This window comes from Myotis lucifugus, unplaced genomic scaffold (assembly GCF_000147115.1).
Source record: "Myotis lucifugus unplaced genomic scaffold, Myoluc2.0 scaffold_94, whole genome shotgun sequence".
In the NCBI taxonomy this organism is placed as follows: domain Eukaryota; kingdom Metazoa; phylum Chordata; class Mammalia; order Chiroptera; family Vespertilionidae; genus Myotis; species Myotis lucifugus.
The window spans coordinates 41,501-58,147 of NW_005871142.1; the positions used below are offsets into that span (position 1 = coordinate 41,501).

At 51.5% G+C, this 16,647-nt stretch overlaps 1 protein-coding gene across 1 annotated transcript in view; it reads left to right on the top strand.

Annotated features, from left to right (window-relative positions):
* DNMT3A (DNA methyltransferase 3 alpha) overlaps positions 1–16,647 on the top strand; it is a 69,751-nt gene that overhangs the window by 30,579 nt on the left and 22,525 nt on the right. The window lies entirely within an intron of this gene.

The following is a 16,647-nucleotide window of genomic DNA, read 5'->3' on the forward strand; positions in this document are numbered from 1 at the left end:
TCCAAAAGCTGGTTGAATCTGAGCACACTGGATGGTCTCTGTGCAAGAGAAGAGAATTTGAAGTGGACTCCAGGCAGCAAGGGAGACGGAGGTTGGAGTTGGAACCAGTAGCGTGTGCTGATGGATGGGAGGCTGCAGGAGCAAATGGAAGGACTCAAAGACAACCCCAGGGGTCCTGCCTGAGTGCTGTGGCTGTTGTACCTTGTCCTCTGACGGGGAAGACTAGGGAGGAACAGGTTTGGGAATCAAGAGTTCCTGTTGAAATACTGAGGTGCCGGGGCCTGGGCAGAGGGAGGTCTGGGCTGCAGGAACCCCTGCATTTAAGGTCCTCTAGAGAAGGGTGGCGGGTGGGGACAGCAGCGGCCTGGGAGGAAGCCAAGGGGAGAGTGTGGGTCTCGGAGGGAAGGTTTTCCGGGGAGAGTGGCCACCTGCCCTGCGGAAGCTGAATTCGTTGATTCATGCCCATTGCGTCTGACGAACTGGAGGGAGCTGGTGACTTTTCTGAGAGAAGCTTCCGTGGGGGTCGTGCGGCGGGTGCGAGCCAGCCCTCGGAGGGCAGCAGTGAGCGGAGGGCGGGCGATGGGGAGGGAGAGGCCCAAGGAAGCCCAGTGGGTGTGGCTGCTCTCCTGCGTGTGTGATGAGCAGAGGAAGGCAGGGAAACGTGAAAGGCTGTGAATTGCCACCACCTGGGGCATTTCGCCTTCACTCTCACTGTCTGTACCCCAGGCCTACAGAGGAAGGCGTGATCCTCAGTACATCGTTCCAGGGTTTGCTCTAGACCAGCGGTTCTCAACCTGTGGGTTGCGACCCCTTTGGCGGTCGAACGACCCTTTCACAGGGGTCGCCTAAGACCATCCTGCATATCAGATATTTACATGACGATTCATAACAGTAGCAACATTACAGTTATGAAGTAGCAACGAAAATAATTTTATGGTTGGGGCACAACATGAGGAACTGTATTTAAAGGGCCAGAAGGTTGAGAACCACTGCTCTAGACTCTAGAGAAAGTCAAAACAGGGTGGGGGTTTGGCGACTTGATTGTTTCCAGTTCTTTCAGGATCCAGGAAGGAAGAGATTACTTTCCCCGGAAGAGCCTAGAAAGGGGCAGCCAGTCCAAGTCTAGGAGGAGAGAGGGACTTGCCGCTGAGCATGACGTGTGATCTTTGGGATGGAAATTGGGAACTGGGCTGTTCTACCCGTCGGGTCAATTGCCCCACTCCAGGCTCCCTGGGACCGTGGGCGGGGCTTTGCTTTTTAACCCCTTGTTATGGATGCGTGGTGCTTTTTCTGCCCTTCCTTAGCCTTGGGGCTGGAAGCTAGACTTAAGGACTTTTAGACCTAAGAAAGCTTCTAGAAATTCTACAGTCCTCAAACTGTGCTCCCCTGAAGGCCTTCCATTGCAATAAAAGAGGTCTTTTCTTAACTTGCTGGAAAGGTTAAGATAATAGATACATTTTCTCAATTTTAAGTTTTCTACTAAATTTTTTGGGGGGGTTTTTTCTACTAAAATTTAAAGACTTGTTTGTCATGAACCTTTTCTAACTCCCACAGAAGCAGAGAGAGTAGTATACTGAACCCCCATGAGCTTATGTCACCCAGCTTCCACAGTCATCAGAAGCTTTTCTAGAAAATCGTAAACCCAGCCAGTATAGGTAACCAATGAGTATTAACAGGAAAAAACTCCAAAAGTTGATTTAATTTACAATATTTTAGATCTGTGCAACCTGAGATATAGAGATCTACAAACTACATTTCTGCGAGTAAAATTGTTCTGTTCATAGGATATAACCAGAGACGTCTGCAAACAATTGCATGACTTCTCATACAAGCGTCGGAACTGGCGATCCCCTCATTTTCAAGCGGGGAGTCCAGGGTGCGGAGTTGTACGCTGGCCACAAGCTCAGGCAGGGAATGGGGTGGGATGGGGTTAGCATTCAGGTTCCCACTGCCACGTGGGACGGGGCTGGAAGACCACACTTACCCTCTGGGGCTCTGCCAGGGGCTGGGGGAGGACTGGCTGCAGGTAACAGGATGTTGGGGAGACAGGTATCTTTCCAGATTCCCAAGCTCCCCTCAGACTGAAGAGTAGTCACTGTCCCCATCAGCCCCGATTTCTAAGTGGCTTACTTACCCAGGGTGAATCCTTCCTCCCTCCATCTCTAGTGGTTCTCTGGCATTTGACCCTTTCTTCTGAAACTGCCTCCGGAGGCCTTCCTGCCCTTGTCCCTGAGGTTCTTTCCCAGTTCCTCGGCTGCACCTCCTCAGCGTCCTCCTCTGTCCCTCAGCTGCGGCACCCCCAGATCTCTGCCCCCAGCCTCCGCCTGTCTTGAGCTCCTTCCTGCTTCTGTGCTGTCATAGATCCTTTGCCTTGCCCTCCTCCCCAAAAGACATCCCCCCCCCCGCTGTGTCACCTGCAGGTCCAGCCAGCATTTCCTCACCCGGAACGAGACACCTGCTCTTGACAAGCCCCTGCAGAGCACAGTTTTTGAGCTCACTCCCAGAGCCCCCCACATCTGAGTGCTGTGCAGATACCAGGGCTGCTTGGAAGCCTAGAGGACTCAGTTGTCCCAGGATAGGATGAGGGTTCGGGTACCTCAGAAGAGCAACGCCCCACGGGACTTAGACTTACTCTGCCTGGGGTCTGGGGTCGTCATCCAGCAGCAGGCGGTGGCTTCTGGCTTTTAAGGGAGGCACTGGGATTTAGGGGAGGGGGCGGGCATTGCAGTAAGAGGTGAACAGCTTGCAGGTTCTGAGGCACAAGAAGGGAAGATTGTGGCGGTGGGACACAGCGACTCGGGGGCCGAGAGCAGCGGGAAGGGGCTGGGGCTTGTGTGCCCTACTGTGGGGCTCCCACCAGACTCTGGTCTGCACCTGCCCCTTTCCTCTGGGCCTTCTTCCTCTGCTCAGTTTCCTTTTCCAGTGACCACCCTTGTCAGTTAGTCCACAATTATTAAGTGAGGGCCACTCTTTACTTTTCTGCCCATCTGATTACCTCCCTCCCCAGACTCTCCTGCCCCCCCGCCAAAAAAAATTTTTTAAAGAAGACATGGAATATCACAAAATAAATGAAATTTAAAATACGTGGATGAGGAAAACGGGGCATTTCTTCCTTCCCCGAGGCTGCAGTGGGAATTCTTGCTGGGGCAGGGATGCTATTGTCTGTCTTCTGTCTGTCCCAGCTCTTATTCTTTGCACCTCTTTACTAATCCTTTTAAGGATCAAACTGCTTTAATCATGACCAGGCCCTGCTATAGAATACACAGTGGCTCCCTATTGTCTCCCCTTTCACGTCAGAAATCCTCTGGGTGTTTCTCTAGGCTTCAACCCTCACTGTGATCGCCACAACCACCCCACCCCACTTCACCACCATTCTCTAATATGAGAGACCAGTCTCCCCTTTATGTTTGCCAGGCTCCTTCCCTCCTCCTTGCCTTTCTTCATGCTGTGCTTTCCTATCCATTCTTCAGGGTTGAGTTGAAGAGCTGCTGCCTCCTCCAGGAAGCTCTCCAGGATTGCTCTAGTCTACAGTGACCTCTTCCCTTCTCTGCAGCCCTGTAGCCCTCACTGATAATACTGTTGGATGTAGCAGCCAGTGTCATAGAGTAGTTTTGCACTATTTTTTATGTGTTAATCATGTCTTATCCCATTGTACCCAACCTGGTACTGGGCAGAAAGAATAGGCTCAAGGAATACTTATTGGCTGCTAAGCAGTTGGGAGGTTGGTGAATGTGGGACACCTTCTCAGGGAGCTCGGCCCTTGGTGTCCCGAGGTGCTGGCAGGTGTACTGGAGAATAGCGTGGGGCCAGGGGACCTGTGTGGGCAGGCTCCCACAGGTAAGGTGCTGCCTCCACTCTTCACCCTGCGCTCCTGCTGTTCCCACTGCGCCTTTGCTGTGCTTGAGCCGGGAGAGCCTTCCCTGGCCTGGGAGAACTGGCCAGACCCCAGCAGCGGGGAGGGCAAAGGTGAGGCAATTCCTCCTCCCAAAGGAAGGCAAGTCCTAGGATCCCCTTCCTGCTAATTATCAGAACAAAAGGCCCCATGGGAGTGCTTAGGGTTTAGGAAGCGCTTCTCGCACGTATTACTTCATGGGTCCTCAGCACTGCGAGCAGAGGCCTAGCCGAGCAGCTGGACCAGCCATCCAGCCAGAGAGAGGGCCTGTGGACTCCATATGTCCACTTAGAGCTTTAGGACTCAGCTATAGCCCGGTGATGTTACTGCTCTCTCAGTGACGTCTGCACCCCAACACGATTCTAAATTATTTCAAGGCAAGATACCATGTCCTGCAGATCTAGGAACTGGTCTCTTTCCTAGCTCCCAACCTGAAGGGAGGAACTCGTGCATCCTTACACATATGAGATGCTCAATACAAATTAAGGAGTGATGATAACAAATAATATGTGACCCAAATATAGTCTCTTCTCCCTTCCCCTCCCCCAACATTCAGATCCAGCCTCCCCTTCCCTCCCGCCCAGCAGAATCCTTCACATTCCTGAAGGGAAGGGTGCCTTTGGAGGCGAGTTCCAATGCGGACCCAGTCTCTTTCCAGCTGTGGGGCCTTAGGCGTCACGTAACCACTGTGGCTAGACTTGGCTGTGCTCTGCTCTCCCAGGCACGGCTCACCTCCAGGAGAGCAGCCCTCACCGTTTGTCCCTGCCTCTCCCTAGCCCGCGCTTGTTCTGTGCGGACACTCTGAACACCTCTGCCCCCAGGGCTGGCCTTCAGAGGGACGAGGGAAAGATGTGCTGAATGAATGAATAATCTGAGTTGTGTGGGCTCACAAGGTAATACATAACATTTAAAGCTCCTAGCACAGGGCTAGCATATCATAGCAGCTTGATACTTTTTAAAAATAATTTTAAATTTTTTAAGTTTTACACAGATACGTTCTTACTGTAAAAAACCCTCCCCTCCCATTGTCATTCCTCCACCACTGGTACCTGATGCTATCAGTTTGGTGTATATATGACATGGTTTTTTCTATTTATCCGTGTGTGTATGTAAATACATAATTTTTGCTTCACAGTTGTTGGCTCCCCCCCCCCTTTTTTTTTAAGTGGAACCACACCGTAGTTTCATTTTACAGCTTGGTTTTTCACTTATAATAAGTCTGGGCAGTCTAGTCACGAAATTACTGTTCTATTCCACCATATGGATTACCGTGGTTTTATTTAACCATTCTCTTCCTGGGCATTTGTGTTGTTTACAATATTTTACTGCGTAACCATTGCAACAGTAAACATCCCGGGTTGTGCCTCTTTGTGCATCTGTGCTTCTCTAGAAAGGGAAATGCTGGGTCCACGGGAACGTGCATTTTGCATTTTACAGAATCTGCCAAATTGCCCTCCCAAAAGGGCAGCACCAATTTATGCTCCTATAAACTGGGTATGAGAAGACTCCCACCTTTGCCAACATCAATATTTTGCTAATCTAATGGGTGGGAAATGGCATCTTGTTATGATTTTAATTGGCATTTCCCAGATAATAAGTGAGGCTAGACATCTTTTCATATGTTTATTGGCCATTTGCGCTGTTGCTTCTGTGAGCTGAGCAAATGTTGCTTCCTCTGGCTTTATAGCCCTGCAGTCTCAACAGACTGTGCTTCCTGTCTGCCCTGGGAAGAACAGCCTGGGAATGTCCAGCGGGTCAGCTCCTGCTGCGCTATATTCCATTTAATAAGCCATCACCACCCGCCTACTGAGTAGGGGGCATTGTGCTGGGGGCTTCGGGAATAGATGAATTAAGTGTGATATCCTGGGCTTTCGTATATAGGAGACATGAGACATGGCAGCACAAAGTAGACCATTAAGGACTAAAACCAGATTATTAGCAAAATATGTAAACTAGCAGCTTTAGGGTGTTCTGACGGGCGGACATTCTTCACTCACTCGCCACATACAAACTAATGGAAACCTGAACTGGTATAGGGCGGCCTCAAAAACAGCATCCGCCTTCAAAGAGAAGGTGCCGTTTGGAGCAGGCATGACGGCCCAGGGCACTTCACCCACAGGCCGCACACGTTTCAGAGGTGCTCCGGCGACAGCCTGCAATCAGCAGCGCTGGCGGGGCTGCTGGCCCTTCTTCCCGACGCCCGTGAAATTGTCATCAGTGAGGCGCCTATTGTCTCTTAAGTGGATGGGCTGTTTGCACACTGGAGTGATCACTTCATCTGAGAGAAAAGCTCTTAGAACAACCCCATTTTTTGGTGGTGAGTAAACAAGTGGCGGGGAGGGTGGTAGTAACTCACCCAGGATCCAGCCGCCGGCCACAGCCAAGCCTGAACTGGGCCAAAGGGGACGGCCGTCGCTGAGCACCTAGCGCATGCCAGGCACTGTGCCAAGAGCACTGCCTTCTCACCATAATCCTAAACGGTGGTCCAGTTCATTTATATTTCGGGACCCACGAAATGGAGGCCGCCCCAGTGGCCCGGCCCACGTCACAATCACTTACGGGGAACACCTGACGAGGAAACCTAACATTCACCAATCACAGCCCTCCAACTCAGCTTTAGCCGGCTCACCTTACTCCAAGACCCGCTGGCCTTATAAGGAAATCCCGACCTCCCAGTCAATCCTGCCCCGGTTCCGGTTCCGCATTGCCTCTTCTAACGCCCCCAAAATCCCTGGGGAAGAATGTTCCACTGCTTGTGAGGCCCTGTACTCCCCCCATTTGTGGATTGTTCTCCCTCGCCATCAAACGCATCATTAAATTGTACAATTCTTTGTCATTTGACAGATGATCTGGAATGACTATAAGAACTGTATTTATCCCTACCTTATCCCTACCTTACTATTAGGAAACTAAGATTCCCCGAGGTAAGGTGGTAAGAGCCACATGGAGATCCTTGTGGAGAGGTCGCATGGGCAGAACTGGAGTTTGGAGTCTAGAGCACCTCAAGATTTTTGCATATTTAGTATATATATATATATTTTAAATTGATTTCAGAGAGGAAGGGAGATGGAAACATCAGTGATGAGAAAGAATCACTGATTGGCTGCCTCCTGCACGCCCCCCACTGGTGACGGAGCCCGCAATCCAGGCATGTGCCCTTGGCCAGAATCGAACCCGGGACCCTTCAGTCCACAGGCCTACGCTCTATCCACTGAGCCAAACGGCCTAGAGCTAGTTCAACTTTTAGAAGCATTCTCATAGCGCTTTCTAGGAGGCAGACAATGGAAAAGAAATAATGGTAATGTTTTCTCTGCTTTCAAAACCAGACCATTTGTCAGGGAGGTCCCTGGGGTGTTCATGCATTGAGTGGTAGGCTGGACTCTGACTCTATAAGGAGCCAATGCATGAGATGAAGGATTTAACAGACTTGAATTCAGTGTTTACTAAATCAGCACGGAGCTGGCGCTGGAGGAGATGCTGGACGCTGTGCACACATTGCCTAGTGGAGGAGGTGGGAGTGTTCAGAATGTTCGCCATGAGCCGCACTGTCAGAGGCCAGAGAACTTCTGGGGGAGCTCCTGGAAAGCTTCCTGGAGGAGGTGTCCTTTGAGAATTCCAATAGGAATAAATGAGGAAGGCATTTCAGGGAAAGGAACCCCTGAGGACAAATAGAAGGAGGCATGAAACTTCTGGGTTGTTTAGGGAACAGCAAGAGATCTGGTAACTAGGGTGTGGGAGTTGGGGAGGAAATATAAGAAGAGATAAAACTACAAAGGAAGATGGTCAGATTGTCAAAGGTCGCCATGTCATAGTGAGAAATTTAGGCTTCATTGTGCAGTAGGGAGCTGGAATGTGAGAGCACGGAGTGTGTATAATAGGAAGATAACCCTGGCCGCGCTGTAAGGGGCCCAGAGAGGGGATGTTTGAAGTAGGACCAGTTAGGAGGGCATTGCATTTGGCTTTGAGGGTCCAGGTAATGGGAATCAGGCTTGATAGAAGTGGTAGAACTTGTCTCTGGTTGAAGGAAAGGGAGAAACCTGCCTGGTATTTGTGGAGTGGGGGAGGGTATCATTACCTGAACTGGAGAACCGTGGAGGAAAAGCAGGTTTGGGACAGGAAGGGGACACGGACTTTTCATTCTCTTACGGATGTATTTTGATGAGCCAAAGCTTTTAATTTTAATAAAATCCAATTTACCCTTTCCCCCCTTTTACTGGTGTGTGTGTGTGTGTGTATCTCTAAGAATTCTCTGCCTACCTCAACATCATGAAGATGTTCTCTTAGAAGGGGGTGGGCTTTGAGTTGGGTTTTGGACAAGCTGCTGTTGAGAAGCCAGCAGGTCGGCTGTCCATGGGGAGAGGGTGAGCAGGCAGCTCAAACGGAGTCATGGACGTGGAGGGCAAGTGCAGGCTTGAGTGCAGGGAGGGAACTGCTGAAGCAGGAGAGCCGCCCGCATTGGGAGGAGCAGGACAGGAGGGACAGACACTTGGGGTGTCTGGGAGCAGCTGGCAACCAGGAGAGACTCCAAAAGGAGTTGGGGAACTAAAGCTCCCCTTTCCACCTATCAGTGGAGCCCTTTCTAACCCCCTCCCCCAAGTCTATGTGGCCGTCCTCGTCCCTCACCTCTCAGTTTATACCCTCCCTGACAACTGAGTGTGTGTGTGTGTGAATTTCACCACTTTTCCCACTTGCCATTCTTTCATATCCTTCACAGATGCATATATGACTCTTGCCCATTCATCTTTAGTCAAGGATGGGCAGTATAAATATTTTCACTTCCAACTCAGGTGGATTAAGTAAAAATAGGAATAAAGCAGTTCAGTCGCTTCTGTATTTGAACCTAGACGCTGTTTGAAAGGCAACTTTGTGGGGGGGAAAAATCAACAAAACTGAAATTGAGTTGGACATGTCTTATACATACCGAAGATCCTCTCAGAATTCAGTGTTTCTTACAGGGTGGGTTTGTGTCTTGCTCCATCGCACTGGGCAGTGAGCTAAAAGGCGCACTCCCAGGCCCGAGTCTGAACCAGTGGGGGCAGAATCCGTGAGAAATCTGGTTTTGTAGCCAGGAAAGGTAGCTCTGCCCCGTGCAGACGATTGCTGTGAAAGTTTGAGAACACTTACGCTTTGGATGATTTGAAGTCCGCAAAATCTGGCACAGAAAGGAGTCCCCCAAAGATGCAATTACTGTATCAGCTACCAACCCCCCTGTCACCCACAGCGGGGCTCTCGCTGCACGCTGGGATCCTCTGGGAGGTTTGTCATTGCCCCGGCCTGGGCCCTGCTCTGTAGTGCTCAGTTCTGGAACTTGGTGAAGGGCCCTGGCCCAGGTGTTTCTCCAGGTGATCGAATCCAAGGTTCGGTGCTGAGTCGAGGAAGGACAGGCTCTAAGGCAGGCAGACCTGGGGGACCAGTCCAAACATGGGTGGGGCAGAAGGCCGGAAAAGACCTGGTACAGGAATTCAAATTTTTCCTTTGGGATGGAGATGATAGGCGTGCCCGCTGTTTGCAGCCTAGTTTATTTACCACAATGCTCCTGGGCCGAGCGCCTCCTGAGCCTTCTCTTCGGACCCTGAAACTTGAGAGGGTCTGCAGGCCTGCATCTGAATGGTGGTCCCTGAGCCCCTCCCTTTGACCCCTGGAGCCAGGCAACAGGGTGGAGGAGGGGAGGGGAGAGCAGCCCGGGGGCCATTGGTGGGGTTTGCAGGGTTCCTTTTGACCGGCATCTCCCCTCCCCCTGAAGGTATGAAATTATCACTTCTCTCCTAGAGACGTGTCCTCAAGCAAGCTTCTCACTGACTTCCTTTGATCTTATCTGTAATACTCAGCAGATATTTGTGGTCCCATTAGCTGATCCAAAGAGGCTAGGCACTTACTTAAAAAGTTTGAGGACCCCTGCCCTGAGCAGTCTGGGACCTCGCAGCCACTGCTTCTGTTGATTTTCCTGGTCAGAAGCAAGTGAGGTCTGGGGACCTGCAGCACCCCCGCCCTCTCCCCTACCCCACTCCCTGCCCAGCCTGCACCTCCTCACTCACAGGTGGACCGGTGCACACCCCGCAGCTCCGGGCTGTGAAAGTGCGGGCAGAGTGGGGTTTGCGGAGCAGCCTCCCCCTATGGAACAGGCCTGTGCTGCTCATCCTCGGGGAGCAGATGCAATTGCAGATATGAGATCTGGCCATTCCTGCCTGAGAGACCTGGGAGGTTGCACCATCCCTTGTTTACCGGCTCCCTCCCCTGGGTCTCACTGCCTTTGCTGATCCTGGCCTCCCCAGCTTTCCTTCCAGATGCGGAGAAAGCATCTCGAGCACATAATTTACTACCCAATTGCATGCTGTCTTGAATGAGGGCTGGTTCCATGTGGGATGGGTCTTGGGCACACAGCTAGGCTGAGAGTAACAGAAAGGTGGAGGCCCGTCTCCCCCACCCTGTCCTCCACCTCCTCAGTGTCCTCACCCAGCCTGGCTCGTGCGGCCCAGTGCTCCTGGACCCTGGAGTGCAGGTGTTTCAGGCAGGCTCAGGGGTGCGCTCCAAGGTAGGGCATGGCCTCTTCAGGTTCTAAAACTCCACTGGCAAGGTGGGTGGGGCCCCCCTGCCCCATGGTGTTTGCCTAAATGCTGCACCTCTCCTGGCTGATGGCAAGGAGCCCAGCCAGGCTAGCACACTGCAGGTTGCCATGGTGACCCTTTTGCTTTCCCTCCGAAAGAGGATGGATTTCTCTTTCAGCCCAAATCATCTGCCTGGGCTGCCACCATTCTATACACTCTGGGAACCAGACTGCCCAGCCCCTCTCTCCACCTTCCACTTTCTGCCATAGGGGACAGCTTGTCGAAAGGCTCGGTTTTAAATCACAATCCAGTGTCAAGGCAACAGCATGTTCTGGCTTGAAGGGGAAGCAGGAGGGAAAGGCCCAGGAGATGGGGCCTCACCTTGGGCTTGTGCACAGAGGGCGCTTCCCTCTGCATCTCCTGCCTGCCCCTCCTCTCCCCAGACCACTTCCTCTTCAGTTAATGGCTCTGCCCCTTGGTGGGGGGCAGGGGGCCCAATCCCTCTAGGCCTCAGTTTCCTCATTGTGACAGAGACAGCCAGGCCATTAGTGGTCTCCACACCTGGCCAGTATTGGGATTCCCTAGGGAGGTTTTAATAGATCCCTAGGCCCTACCCAAGCTGCTGATCACCTTAGAGAGCCCAGGAATCTGTATTTTTACAAACCTCCTTGGGTGATCCTGATACATTTAAACCTGAGTGAGTTTGGGATGCTTCACAAGACGACCTGTGAAGCCTCGTGGGAAGAAGAGGAAGCTCTGCCCTGTGCCGAGGAGGGACTGGCCTCTCTGGGCTCCAGGAGCTTCTGAAGTGCCCCTTGCAGGTGACTCTTGTCAGAAAGCAGGTGTCCCTGGTCATGCTGGCTAAGCCCAGACCAGGCCCCCACCTTTCCCCACAGGAGAAGCCAGCAGAGAGAAAGAGTGACAGAAAGGGGGGATGTTGCCATAACAACCAGCTCTAGGCAGAGGCCTTCCTTCCAGGGGCTGGTACTTCACCCCAGTCATGGTGGTTTCCATGGAGATGGGTTACTGAGGGACAGAGGAAACATTTGCCCCACTTAGAGCATTAGTCAGGAGCTGCCAGAAGTCAGGCCATCTCCAGGTGGGAGCCTTGGACCCCTATCAACTCCGAGTGCCCGCCCCCCCACCATGGCCTCTGTTCTCTGGGTGCAGGTCTGATATTTTCTCCCTGCTTGGTGGCTCTCTCTGCCACACTGGTCTCCTTAGCAACAAGTCCTGCTAACTCCTTGTTGGCTCCGTGGCTATTTTTAGCTTCACCAGGAGCAGCTCAGTCCTGGTCATTTGCTTGCAGCCTCCATGTGGACTGCAGGGGAATAGGAAAACAAAGGTTCCCTCCTCTTTGGGGAGCCCTAGACCTGGACCTCTTAGCCCCTTTAGAATTTTGCTATGGAAAGTATCTGTCCCCCGGCAGGAACTTGGCCGGTGGATTCTGGATGAGACAAGGTGGGTTTCAGTCAGCATAGACTGTCTACAGCAGCGGTCGCCAACCTTTCGGACCTCCGGTTGGCAACCGCTGCTCTAAGCGTGCAAGGAGTGCTGTCCACACCACTTCTTCATGGAGCTGAGTAAGACCCAGTCCCTGCCCTCTAGGAATTTTTAATCTAGTGGAGGAGAAAGATGAGTACACAATCACCTTAGCACAGGCAAAGATTGGCAGGTGCAAAGAGGGCATTACAAAGTGCTGTGGGAGCACGGAGGAGGAGGGGGAACATGAGGGTGAGGGCCAGAGCAGCGCTGTCCAGAGGGACTTGCTGCAGTGATAGAAATGTTCTAAAACCTGTGCCATCTTCAGGAGCCCCCGTCCCCAAGTGGCTCTGGATCCTTGGAATGTGGCTGGTACAGATGAGGAACTGAATTATTTCTACCTTATTGGACAGTTCAGGTCTAGAGAGATGTTCATGGTGGAGGTAATGGTGAAGTGGGCCAGAAGGATAAGTAGGATTTGGGCTGGTGGGAGTTGAAGGGGAGGAGCAAGGAGAGTATGAGCAAAGGCACAAAACCCCCACATATTTGGGGAATAGTAAGTAGGCAGACAGAGTGTGGGGAGCATGACGCATGACGTAAGTGCTGTGGATTGTGGGGGCCTTGAGTGCCATACAGACTGTTGACGTAGTCAGGAGGTAGTCAGAGGTCTAGTGTGTAGCTCTGAGGCTGTCCAGCTGTAGGTGGGAGGACAGGATCAGAATAGACATCCATATTTATCTCATGGTCTTTTGTCTGGGTAAGGTCTCCCTGGCCTTGAGGTCAGTAGGAATGTTTGTGGGGCAGAAAATAGACTGTGTCTCCCCAATGTGCGGCTTTGCAGGTGGCTTCCTAGGGATTGTGGCTTCTGTGATTTTGAGTAAAGGGAGCCAGGTGGTAAATGCCAGGTTTGATGGAAGTAAGATAACCTGCCCACATCCTGTGAGCCCTGGATTTTATGACAGAGCATGAACTGAACGCTGGACTTGGAGTTAGAACCAGTCAGGCAGTCATGGCATTCCCACCTGAACTGGGGGAAATGGCTGCCCTTTGGCGGGGTATCATGGCCTTGTGTATCATCTCAGGTCTGTGAGCTGGAAAGTCAAATTAACTTACCATGATCATGCTCCTCAGAGACGCGGGAGGGTTACATATACCAGAATGTTAAATTTACCAACGTATTACAGGCCGTGTCTGTGCCACACAGATCCCTGAACTTGTCCTGCTGTGTTGTTTGTTTTTGTCCTGCTGTTTCTGGCAACTTCCTGGTATCAGAGTCACTGGAAAATTAAAGTTAGAAGTTTGCTTGATGAATACAGGATCAGGGCGAAGAGTCAGGTGTCCTTCAGAGCCATTTTCAGCAGGCCTGTTGAGTCACCGCTCCCTGCCTGCCAAACAGGAAATGTGCCCTCTCTTTCAGGTCACCCTCTTTTGGACCATGCTGGATGCTTCCTCTCCAACACTTCTTTTAGGCTCTTGACATCCACCAGATCTTCTTTTCCTCTAGGAGTTCCTCCTTTCAACATACTTTCTATGACATTTTCAAGAACTTGGCTGCTTTACATGGCCCTGCTTTTTTTAGGTTGACTATCTTTATCTCAATCAAAAGATCTACCCCAGTAGTCACCCTGAGAGGGTTACACTGGAAGGTGGAGGACAAATGTGACCTAAGGATCCTTGAAGGCTGCCCTGGGTTTTTCCTGACCTTTTACCAAAGCCCCCCTTGCCCTAGATCTTGGCATCTTTTCTGCTTTGGGGTCTGTCTGCCCGCTGAGCAGAGGCACACATCTCTGATAGAATAGAAGAGGGTAACCTTTTCTGCCCCATAGCTACAGGAGAGGGACGGTACCCTCGGTTGCGAGGGGACACCTTTGAGTTTGGGCTTCCTTTTGCTAAAGATGGGAGCTGTGTAGAAGACGTAAGATGTGAGCTTAATTTTAAAGAATGAGAATGAGGAAGTTTGGCAGCTGGAGGGAGGCTACTTGTTAAGTTAGCCAAGAGAAAGTGAAACTGAAGACTGTGTCTGTTCTGGCACTCTGAGTCCTGGATGAAGCAGCCCCAATACCAACAGAGTGTAGAAGCGAAGGGGGTTAGCCATGTAATAATGGAAAGGGAGATGCCATAGATGAGGTAGTGTTATTAAAAAGAGCCGGCCAAGCCAGAATTCAGACTTCATTTTGAGAGGAGGCCTAGGGTGAGGTCTAAAGTGGCCTGTTGACAGGGCCTGGATGCTGAGGAGGCAGCAGTGAGAGAAGCAGCTAAGCAAGTCATATTACATCCCATAAAGGGTGGGAGCAGGCAAGAGGTTTGAATTCAGGGCTGCTCATCTCTGCTTGGGGAATCTCCTGGGAAAGTGTACTACGTAGATACTTTGAGTTGAAACATGGTTGAGAGAAGGGTCTGTGTTTTGTCGAATGGCTCCTCTTTGCTGCATGGATTCTGGGTCTCAGCGGGGTTGGGAGAGGGAAGTCTGTACTCCCCAAGAATTATTTGGAGAAGGCACTCCGATTTGGAGTCCTCCTCCCTGTTCAGGGCTCGCTTGCTCAGAACGGTGCTGAGCCCCAGGAGATGGTGGGCTCTCCTTCAGAGCAGATCTCTTGACCTCATCATACCAGCACCGGTTCCAGCCAGTATGTCCCCGCTGACTTTGGCTGGAAGCCAGGCATCCACGGCATGAGATGATCCTTAAGAGATGCTGGTATTCCAGGGCCTGGGAGGGCAGGTGTCGTCACGCCTAATTTGCAAATAAGAAAACAGGCTTCTTGGGGCTAAGTGGCTTGTTTGAGGTCCTGATGGAACCATATTCCAAGTCCAGATCTTCTGACAAGTGCCATTGGTCAGACAGCCTCCCCGGGGAGCATTCACCTTCGGCTCCTCTGCTCTTTCAGATTTATTTGTCTTGCAAACGGAAACCAGGCTAACCTTCCCAAACTACCCACCCATCTCCTCTTGTCAGAAAAGCTGCAGGGACTCTTCACTGCTATGGGATCTAGCTGTGGGCATCATTCTCTGCACCTTTTAGCTCTAGTCGGGTTGGAGGTGGAAGGTGGACAAGTTTCCCCCCTCCTGACTACCATCTCTTATTCTCCACCTATCCTAGCTCATTCCAAATCTGATTCCTTCTTCAGATCCCACCTGTGCTCTGCACGGATCTCTCTGACCTCACTTACCATCCAGACGACCCAGTTTCTGTTGGCTTCTAAGCCACCCTGGCCCACTGAGCTTGGTACTTATGACAGTCACCTTTACAGATGTTTGCTTTTCAATGGCTTTCTCCTGTCTGTCCAAGTCTAGCTGAATCTGTTAGTGCCTCGCGTGTCTGTCCTCCTGGGGCCTCTGCTGAGAAGGGGGAGCTTGAAATGGCTTAGGCTGTACCTTGAGGCTCCAACTAGAGGCTCCCGAAGAAGAGGAATGTAGTCTTGAGCTGCAGATGGGTGAGAAGGGAGGAATTGCTGTACAGTAGTTCTCCCCTCATCTGGGGCTTGGTTTTCTATGTTTCAGTTACCCAAGGTCAACCACAGTCCAAAAATAATAAATTTCCCCAACCATCCACATTGTCATAGCTCCATGATCCAGGGTTACCCACAGCAGATGATCCCCCTTCTGACATATATATGGTCAGACGGTCAGTAGACGCCTAACACTGTGTCACGACGCCTAGTCATTCACCTCACTTCATTTCATTATGGAGGCATTTTATCATCTCATGTCATCACAAGAAAAAGGGTGAGTACAGTGATATTTCTTTTAAAAATTAGGTTTTTATTGATTTCAGAGAGGAAGAGGAGGGGGGGAGAGAGAGAGAAACATCAATGATGAGAGAGAATCATTGATCGGCTGCCTCCTGCATGCCCCACACTGGGGACCCAGCACGCAACCCGGGCATGTGCCCTGACAGGGAATCGAACCATCACCTCCTTCATAGGTCCAGGCTCAACCACTGAGCCACGCCAGCTGGGCCAGTGATCTTCCCAGAGACCACATTCACAAGTCTATTGCTGTAATTGCTCTATTTTATTAGTTGTTAATCCCTTACTGTGCCTAATTTATAACTTCATCATAGGTATGTGCGTATAGGAAAAAAAGTATATATAGGATTGGGTAGTATCCAAGGTTTCAGGCACCTTCGGGGGTGGGGGGTGGAGGGGTGTCGTCTTGGACGAAGTTCCGCCCCCGCATAAGGGGGGGCTACTCTACTTTTGAACTGGCCCCCAGCCCCAACCTTGCACACAAGAAAGGGAGAAATTCAAGGCCGACCTAGGGGACCCAGTGACTTGGCCAGGAAGAGGTTTTCAGAGCCTGCACTGCTCGGCCAGCTGTTCAGGGCGCCCCTCTCCATCCCCCACCGAGTGAAGGGAGCCCCCACCCCACCCCCACCCGCCACGTTCGGGACGCTCTCGGTTCGTGCGGGCGCCTTCCGTCCATCGCTGTGCGCTCGGAGTTTCCCTACAACTTATTGGGCTGCTTCGCTCGTCTGTAAGCGTTTTTTTTTCCTCTCTTTTTTTCTTTTTTTTTGGTGTGCTTCTGAGACTCACTTTGAACAACTTTCTCCTGGTTCGCAGATGGTCCCTAATCTCATCTGTCCTTTCGCCTGCCGCCCACCTCACCACCAATGGCTCCCTCCCTCACTCATGACTACAAAATGGGCATACATAATTTCACAGTCTGTGGGGGAGGGGCTGGGCTCACGTTAAAACCACAACAGACTCTCGACTCTCTTTCACACACATC